A 7,786-nucleotide genomic window follows, 5' to 3' on the forward strand; every position below is an offset into this window, starting at 1 on the left:
TAATGTGTATGCTCCCAATCGCGGCCAGTCCTTGTTCCTTTCCCGTATTCTGTCCCGCTTTGGAGACTTCCGAGAGGGCCTGGCTATCTTCGGGGGTGACTTGAATATGACGTTGGATCCCTCTAAGGATTCTTCTTCCCAATTTTCTCACATCCCTTTTCGCCATATTAAAAGAGTTCGGAGGGCCCTTCACCTTGGCCAGTTGGTGGATGTCTGGAGGTCGCAGCATCCCGACGGCAGGGACTATACCTTTTTCTCCTCCCTTCACAACCGTTATACCAGGATTGACATGTTGTTTATGTCTCATCCCCATCTGCTTCAATTGCATTCCTCTGAGATAGGCATACGTTCATTTAGTGACCATGCTCCAGTCCACTTCTCTTTGCATATGTCCCCTTCCAGAGGTAGAGTATGGAATTGGAGGCTCAATGAAAATCTGCTTGACAACCCCGTCTCGTTATCTGACCTTTCTGACCGCCTTACGGAATACTTTTCTGACAACATTACTGACGAGCTTCCCTTCCCCACGATATGGGAAGCCCATAAGGCCGTAATCAGAGGTCATCTGATTAGGTTAGGCTCGATGCAGAAAAAATCTAAATTGGCCAATCTGTCATCGCTTATCGAGCAGATTCATCTCCTGGAACAGTCGCATAAAGCCTCGTTAGACTCGACGATTCTCCCCCGACTGCATGCTCTACGGACACAACTGGCCTCCCTTCTGGATGGTGGGATACGGCGTTCTTTTTTGTTGGCGAGGAAGTCCTTTTATGAGCTTGGCGATAGGCCAGGCAAGCTTCTGGCCAGGGCTCTGAGGTCCAGACGGGCCGCCTCGTTCATTTCAAAAATTAGACACCCTTCGGGTTCGCTGGCGCATGAGTCATCTGAGATTGCTGGATGTTTTCGTTCGTACTATCACTCCCTTTACAATCTGCCCTCTGGGTCTTCGGGGTGCTCTCGATCCTCGGATTCCCTAAAGGCATATATAGAGAAACATTTGCCCAGGCGCCTGGATTTGGCCGCACGGGAGGCTCTAGATGCTCCTGTGTCATGCGACGAGGTGAAGGCTGCTCTTAAGTTGGCCCCCAAGGGTAAAAGTCCGGGTCCGGACGGCCTCACTAGTGTCTACTATGACTGTTTCTTCCCGGTCTTGGGTACACACTTAACGACCCTTTTCAACTCCTTGGCTGAAGGCCTTACCCCGGACCCCCAAACCAATTTAGCTCACATCACCGTCATTCCCAAGCCGGGTAGGGATGCTGACTGTTGCTCTAATTATCGCCCCATCTCCCTTATCAATACGGACCTCAAGCTTTTGGCGAAGGTTTTGGCCCTTCGCCTCCAATCCTATATCCCCTCTTTAATACATAGGGACCAGGTGGGCTTCGTACCCGGAAGAGAGGCTAGGGACAACACCATCAGAGTCCTCAATCTACTGACCCATGCCAGGCGGCTCGATGTGCCTTATGCGCTGATCTCTATGGACGCCGAAAAGGCATTTGATAGAGTTTCTTGGCCGTTTCTCTTTCAGGTCCTGGACTCTATTGGCCTGCCGAGCCTTTTTCTTAACCAAATTAGGGCTCTGTACGCTAACCCCTCTGCACGGGTTAAGGTGAATGGCATCCTATCTGACAGTTTTGCTATTCGGAATGGCACCCGTCAGGGCTGTCCCCTTTCCCCCCTTCTCTTCATCTTGGTGATAGAGCCCCTGGCACAGGCCATTAGGATGAATAGTAATATCTGTGGAATTTCGGTCAATGGTCACACACACAAACTCGCTATTTATGCGGATGATATGCTTTGCATGGTCACTCGACCGCAGGTCTCCCTCACACACATTATACACGAACTGGACTTTTTTGCGACCCTCTCCAATTATAAAATTAATTTACACAAATCTGAGATCTTGGGGATTAACATTCCTGAATCGGTTAAAACGCATATAGTTCATTCCTTCCCCTTTCGGTGGGCCGCCTCTGCGATTAAATATTTGGGAGTGTGGATCCCTTCGGACCTGTCCCGGCTCCAGCTTCTTAACTTTGATACACTGCTTTCCTCAGTACTTGCGGATCTCCGCAAATGGGCAGTCCCGCACATCTCATGGTTCGGCCGCATTGGGGTTCTTAAAATGAACATCCTCCCTAGGTTCTTATATTTATTACAGTGCCTGCCCATTTCCCTTCCTAAATCGTACTTCCAGAAATGTCATAAGGTTTTTCGGAACTACATTTGGGCGGGGCGGAGTCCTAGGCTCTCCCTCTCCCATTTAACCAGACCTAAGAATAAGGGGGGACTGGGGGTGCCCAATCTCGAATGGTATTGGATGGCGTCTCACTTGCGTCGGCTTGTAGAATGGTCTCTGGAGGTGCCTAAGCTATGGGTTTCCCTGGAGGACTCTTTCTTTGTTCATCATATTACAGCCGCCCCGTGGTTACCGTCCTGTTACTGGACGTTGACAGTCACCTCCCACCCCACTATCCCGGCCACTTTGCGTGTCCTGAAGCGGGTGGCGTCTCGGTGTCTCCTGACGTCCGCTCCGAGCCCTATGCTCCCCCTCACGCACAACCCTGACCTTGACCTCACCACACGCAGGGGATTGCGGAGTTTGTTCCCCCCCCCACATTCTGGCCCTGTCAGGATCCATCAGATCCTGAGGGGCGCTTCCTTTCGCCCGATAACTGATCTCCTATGCCGGTCACCCCCCACCTTTCAGCTTCTTTTCGTATACCACCAAGTCAAGCACTACGCCGCCACCATGCTGCCGGCTCCCCTGATTACGAGGGAGTTGCGTGCTCTTGAGAAATTGTGTGTTTTATCGGAGGAACCAGCCCACTTGCTATCTCACCTTTATGCGTTATTGTTGGACGAACAGTGCAAAACGAAACCATTCTTCCTGAGTCTGTGGGAGAGGGATCTTGGGATCCCATTTTCTGAGGCTGACTGGGACAAAATGATACTACTTACCCACAAAGGCAGCATTTCAAGTAGGATTCAGGAATGCTCATATAAATTTTTGTCCCGATGGTATAAGGTCCCTGTGGAGTTGCACCACTACCTCCCCCTTGTCTCCCCCCTGTGCTGGAGATGCGGCGTCTCTGACGGCTCGTACCTACATTTGTGGTGGGACTGTAGGGAGATACGCCCTTTCTGGTCCGCCGTGGTGAAGGTGATCAGGGAAGTGGCCGACCCCAATTTCGTAGCCTCCCCGGCAGCTCTCCTGCTCCATCATACGCAATCTTCTCTTGGTGTCTATAGGCGGTCCTTACTTGTCCACCTGATCCAGGCGGCTCGAGCTGTCATTCCCCGTTATTGGAAGTCCCCGAGACCTCCCCCCATTGATGCCTGGTTTTCCAGGGTCAATTTTATCTACCAAATGGAGGACTTAGTGGCGTCTTCCAGGGGAAGGGAATATGGGAATGATCTCACCTGGCTCCCCTGGACGACCTTTATCTCATCCGCCCGCCTCCTTGACATATGCTACTGATCCCCTCCCTCTTGCCACCTCGGGTTCTTTGGAGGTACGGTTTTCCTCCTCCCGAATCTCTGCTGGACAGCCTACTGTCTTCAGGTCCCCGTCCCCTCCTCGCCTAGGGTAGGGCTCGGTCGTGTTGTTTGTCGCGTCTCGTGATGGCCGTTTCTTTTTCAGTACCATTCCGCCGCAGCATGTGCCTTTTTTTCTTTTTGTTTTGTTACTGTTTATTTTTACTTCGCCTTGTTGTTTACGTTGTGACTCTCCAGTTTTCGCTCCGTCGTTATTACACTGGATTGCTGGTAGTGCCACACTTGCCTCGGGTTACTCTGACCCTGGCTCGCCGTCTATGCCTGGTCCATATACCACGTAGTCTTTAGCTCTGTTGTTGTTACGACTTGTGGATCATAACTACCCGTTGTCCTCCTGTTCTGTACTCTATCATGCATATTGTACTTGTTTTATTTGCTTTCTCTCTGTTTTGACAGTGTGCATAACCAATAAACGGAGATTTGAAAAAAAAAAAAGTTAGATGAGTGGTGGGTGGACGGAACGGCCTCCCAGTGGAAGGGGTGGAGGATGACGCATTTAGGGAGTTTGAACGTGCGTGGGATGGGCATGGGGCTACCCTGAACCTTTATAAATCACCGTCATAGAATTTAGGGCAGATCAGACCCGTTCAGCCCTTCTAGCCAGCCCGTTTTCCTTGCTGTAAAGACTCTGACACGACGTGCAACAGAGCAATAAGAAGCAAAACCAAAATGCAAAAAAGTCCTTATTGGGGGAATTTTATTGATTCCTATTAAGAAACCTAGAATTTGTCAGCAGGCATTTTTCCTGAACACTCCTTGGACTCTTCTGAGATTCGGGAGCCGTGTGCCTGTCCCATGCATGTTTGCATTTCCTCACTGTGTTGCCCACTGCCACTTTTGCTGGGGGCCTGTTCCACTTGTCTACCACCCCCTCAGTAAATTAAATCTTCCTTAAGTTACATCTTCTGTGAATGTCACCTAGCTTATTAGATGACACTTATACTGCTATGGATTAGTGTATATCTTATTCAGAATCATTCTCTCCTTAACAATAATAATGTTACTCAATACAAAGTTTAATAAATATTGAAAGGTGAAAGCTATTTTTAAGGATTTGATTTGTCAGAGTGGGTGAGGGGAAGGCAGAGAATTGTGAAACATTAGATAATTCTGGTGCTGCCGTATATGGTATCTTCAACTTCGATTAAGTGAAATTCAAGCTAAATATATTGATTGCCAAACAGAAAACCGAAGATACTGGTGGTTTCGCCTATAATTTTAGATTTTACTGATATTACCTCTCCTAACAAAGCTAATGTTTAAAAACATAATAAAATATAAAAAATGTCCACACGCTTTAAAAAAAAAACAACTAAGCAGTATTGAGACACCCTTCCTCTTTTTACGATATCGAACACAAGCATTGCGTAACCTTTTGAGCTGCCGGAGTAAAGTCAGCATTAAAATATCGTTATCAGGTTTGCTAGTTTTGTAACTGAACCCGGCTGTGGCTTTGTTTTCATTCTTTCCTCTGGCAGCGCAACATAAAAGACCCTTATGAAGTTATCATTCGCTTTTAAGTAAAATGAACAGTTCAGTAAATTCTACTGCTGTGGTTGTTGAAGTCTAGAAGACAAACATGCATACCAAATATTATCATACGCGGTATCGTTCACCATAGTCATGTGAACTGTGAAAAGCCACACACATTATTAAAGGGACTCTCCAGCCATCATATGCACTTTAATGTATATGATCGCCGCGTTGTCCATGACAAGCGCATAGTTGAGATTGTGCCCAGGATGACCGTACCCTATACCCAATAATGACGCACACACTTTATTAGGTGCGAATATAATTTCCACAGCTTTATTAACATTTACGATATTTAAAGGTCATTGTCAAAACAGACCACCACGGTTAAAACATAATTAACAGATTTCCCTTTTATTAAAAATGACCCCCCATAATAAATACATTAACCTATAACAATGGCACCAACACGTACCAGGTGCCTCCACATTACCACATTGACCACAGTAGGGGCATACCAAGACACCCCTACCAGACCGTTTAACCAAATTATAAACCATGTAGGGGCATACCGAGATACCCCTATACCACCAACTTAACCAAACAACCAATGCAGGGGCATACCGAGACACCCCTATACCACCAACTTAACCAAACAACCAATGCAGGGGCATACCGAGACACCCCTACACCACCCCAGGTTCTGAGACACAGGCCAGCTCGAAACCTACCAAACTAACTTGAACCAAGTCAAATTAGTAAACCAAACCACAAAATCCACCGTACTAAGCAATAATCCCCAACTATCCCCGCCGCTGTGACAAAACAGGGTAGTCACTCCCACAACCCACTAGTAAAGGGAGGAAGGGTGGGACAACCAGGATTTGGAAAAGCAGTTAAGTAACCGTTTACAAAACGGTTGCCACTTGATAGTGACCCCACCCATAACAAATTTGAACCAATTAAATCACTCCTTATGCACACCACCTAGCTCTGTCAAGGCCCACTCCACCTAAGATGCACTGTTCCATGGGCTTCATTATGCCAGTCCATGTTGGCCAAAAGCATCTCCCAGTGCGTGATGTACTCACCACCAGTCACCTCCATCTTTGGCTTTGGTGAATGCTGCGTGCAGGAGTCTTTTTTTTTTTTTACTCCAGTGCACATGTGTATTGATTTCAATAGGACCACTTTCCTGCAACTGATTGGCTGCTTGAAGCTGTCAATCAGTACAATCCATACAATGACCACACCTGGTCTCTCTGGGTTTGACCCAGAAATTGCCGGGTGAAGCACTGCTTCTCCAGTTCTAGACCTAAATCCTCCAGGTCCCGGGAGTGGGGTCTTGACACGCCCAGCTCCGCGCCCATTTTCTCTTTAAATTGTGGTGTTTTCCACCACAGTGGTGGAAAACACATGGTTTGCACTTTAATTCCCTAATTCCCAAATGGTAAAGTATTCTAGACGAGAAACTCTTAAAACACATTGTGTTCAATAGAAAACAACTTCTACTAAGCAGTTTGGTAGAACTTGTAGACTATGAGGATAATATTCTGTCAGGAACTGGGTCCGTACAGATGACTGTAATGACCCAGAGCTCCCAAAGATGGTGTTCAGGAGCTTGGGATGCAGAAGCGGAGCCACAGGACCTGGTGCAGGGTGACTGCACTCACCCGGGTGATGAGCACCTAGGGTTGTGCAGTCACATACCAGCGCCCTGACGGATGTTGTCCAGGACAAAAACAAAGTGCTATCCTGCAGGCACCCTGGAGCAGGCATGAGACATAGCACTAGAATCATGTGCAGGATGGTGCATGCTGGGAGTATGGAAGCTAAGCAGAGTATAACGGAAACATAGCAAGCAAGTGGGACAGAGCGAGCAAGGGACAGGAAACATGTAAATAATATGACAGAACACCACAAATATACCATAGATATATAGATCTGTGCAGAATTATATTACCTACTAGGCAATCTAAGCTGGTACCCAGGACCTGGGGCAGTCATGGGGCTGTCATTCACTTGCAGTGTTATTTTCGGGGCCAGAAAACCCTTAAATAGCCACTGTTTCTGGGAGACTGTAAAACAAAGGTGCAAGGGCCCCCTTGGAGACCAATTACTTGAAAAGTGGCATCCATATTTACCGAACCACATTTAGCTTTTTTCTTCATATCCCATTGATCAATTCTGCAAAATCTATTGTTCTATATAAAATTTGCTAAAAATTCTAAAGATAATAAAGAAATAGATTTAAGAAAGCTGTAAACCCTGGAGAGACTTCACCCTAGTTCAAACTTCCGCACTGGTCTGTTGAATCACAAAATAAAGCTGATTTCGTTTGGAAGCTGGACATTAATTTCTTCATTTAGAAAATCCCCCCACTGGTGTTTTTATCTGTCTGCATTCAAATATCTTTAAGCTTCTCATTTTGTTTTTCAAATAAAATTGTGTTCTCTGGAGCACGATCTTCTAAAACGTTTCTGGTGAGAACTATATTTTTCTGTTTTGTTTCCCACGGGTAAAGTATTATGCATAGAGGGACGGAGATGACCTAAAGATACATAGTCAGTTTGTTGAGGATGGCACCATGCAGCTTTTGCGGTATGGACATTACTGGAACGTTTACAGTATTTTTTGTCTACTACCAATCTGTAATTATGACTGCCCACTCATTAAAACTTCCCGTAAGTTTGTATCAGCAAAGCTGATGGACAAACGTTGAATAGATGTAGGTGAGTCAAGCAGTGGCATA

Source organism: Sceloporus occidentalis, unplaced genomic scaffold, assembly GCF_023333645.1.
Source record: "Sceloporus occidentalis isolate IW3139 unplaced genomic scaffold, rSceOcc1.0.p SCAF_166, whole genome shotgun sequence".
In the NCBI taxonomy this organism is placed as follows: domain Eukaryota; kingdom Metazoa; phylum Chordata; class Lepidosauria; order Squamata; family Phrynosomatidae; genus Sceloporus; species Sceloporus occidentalis.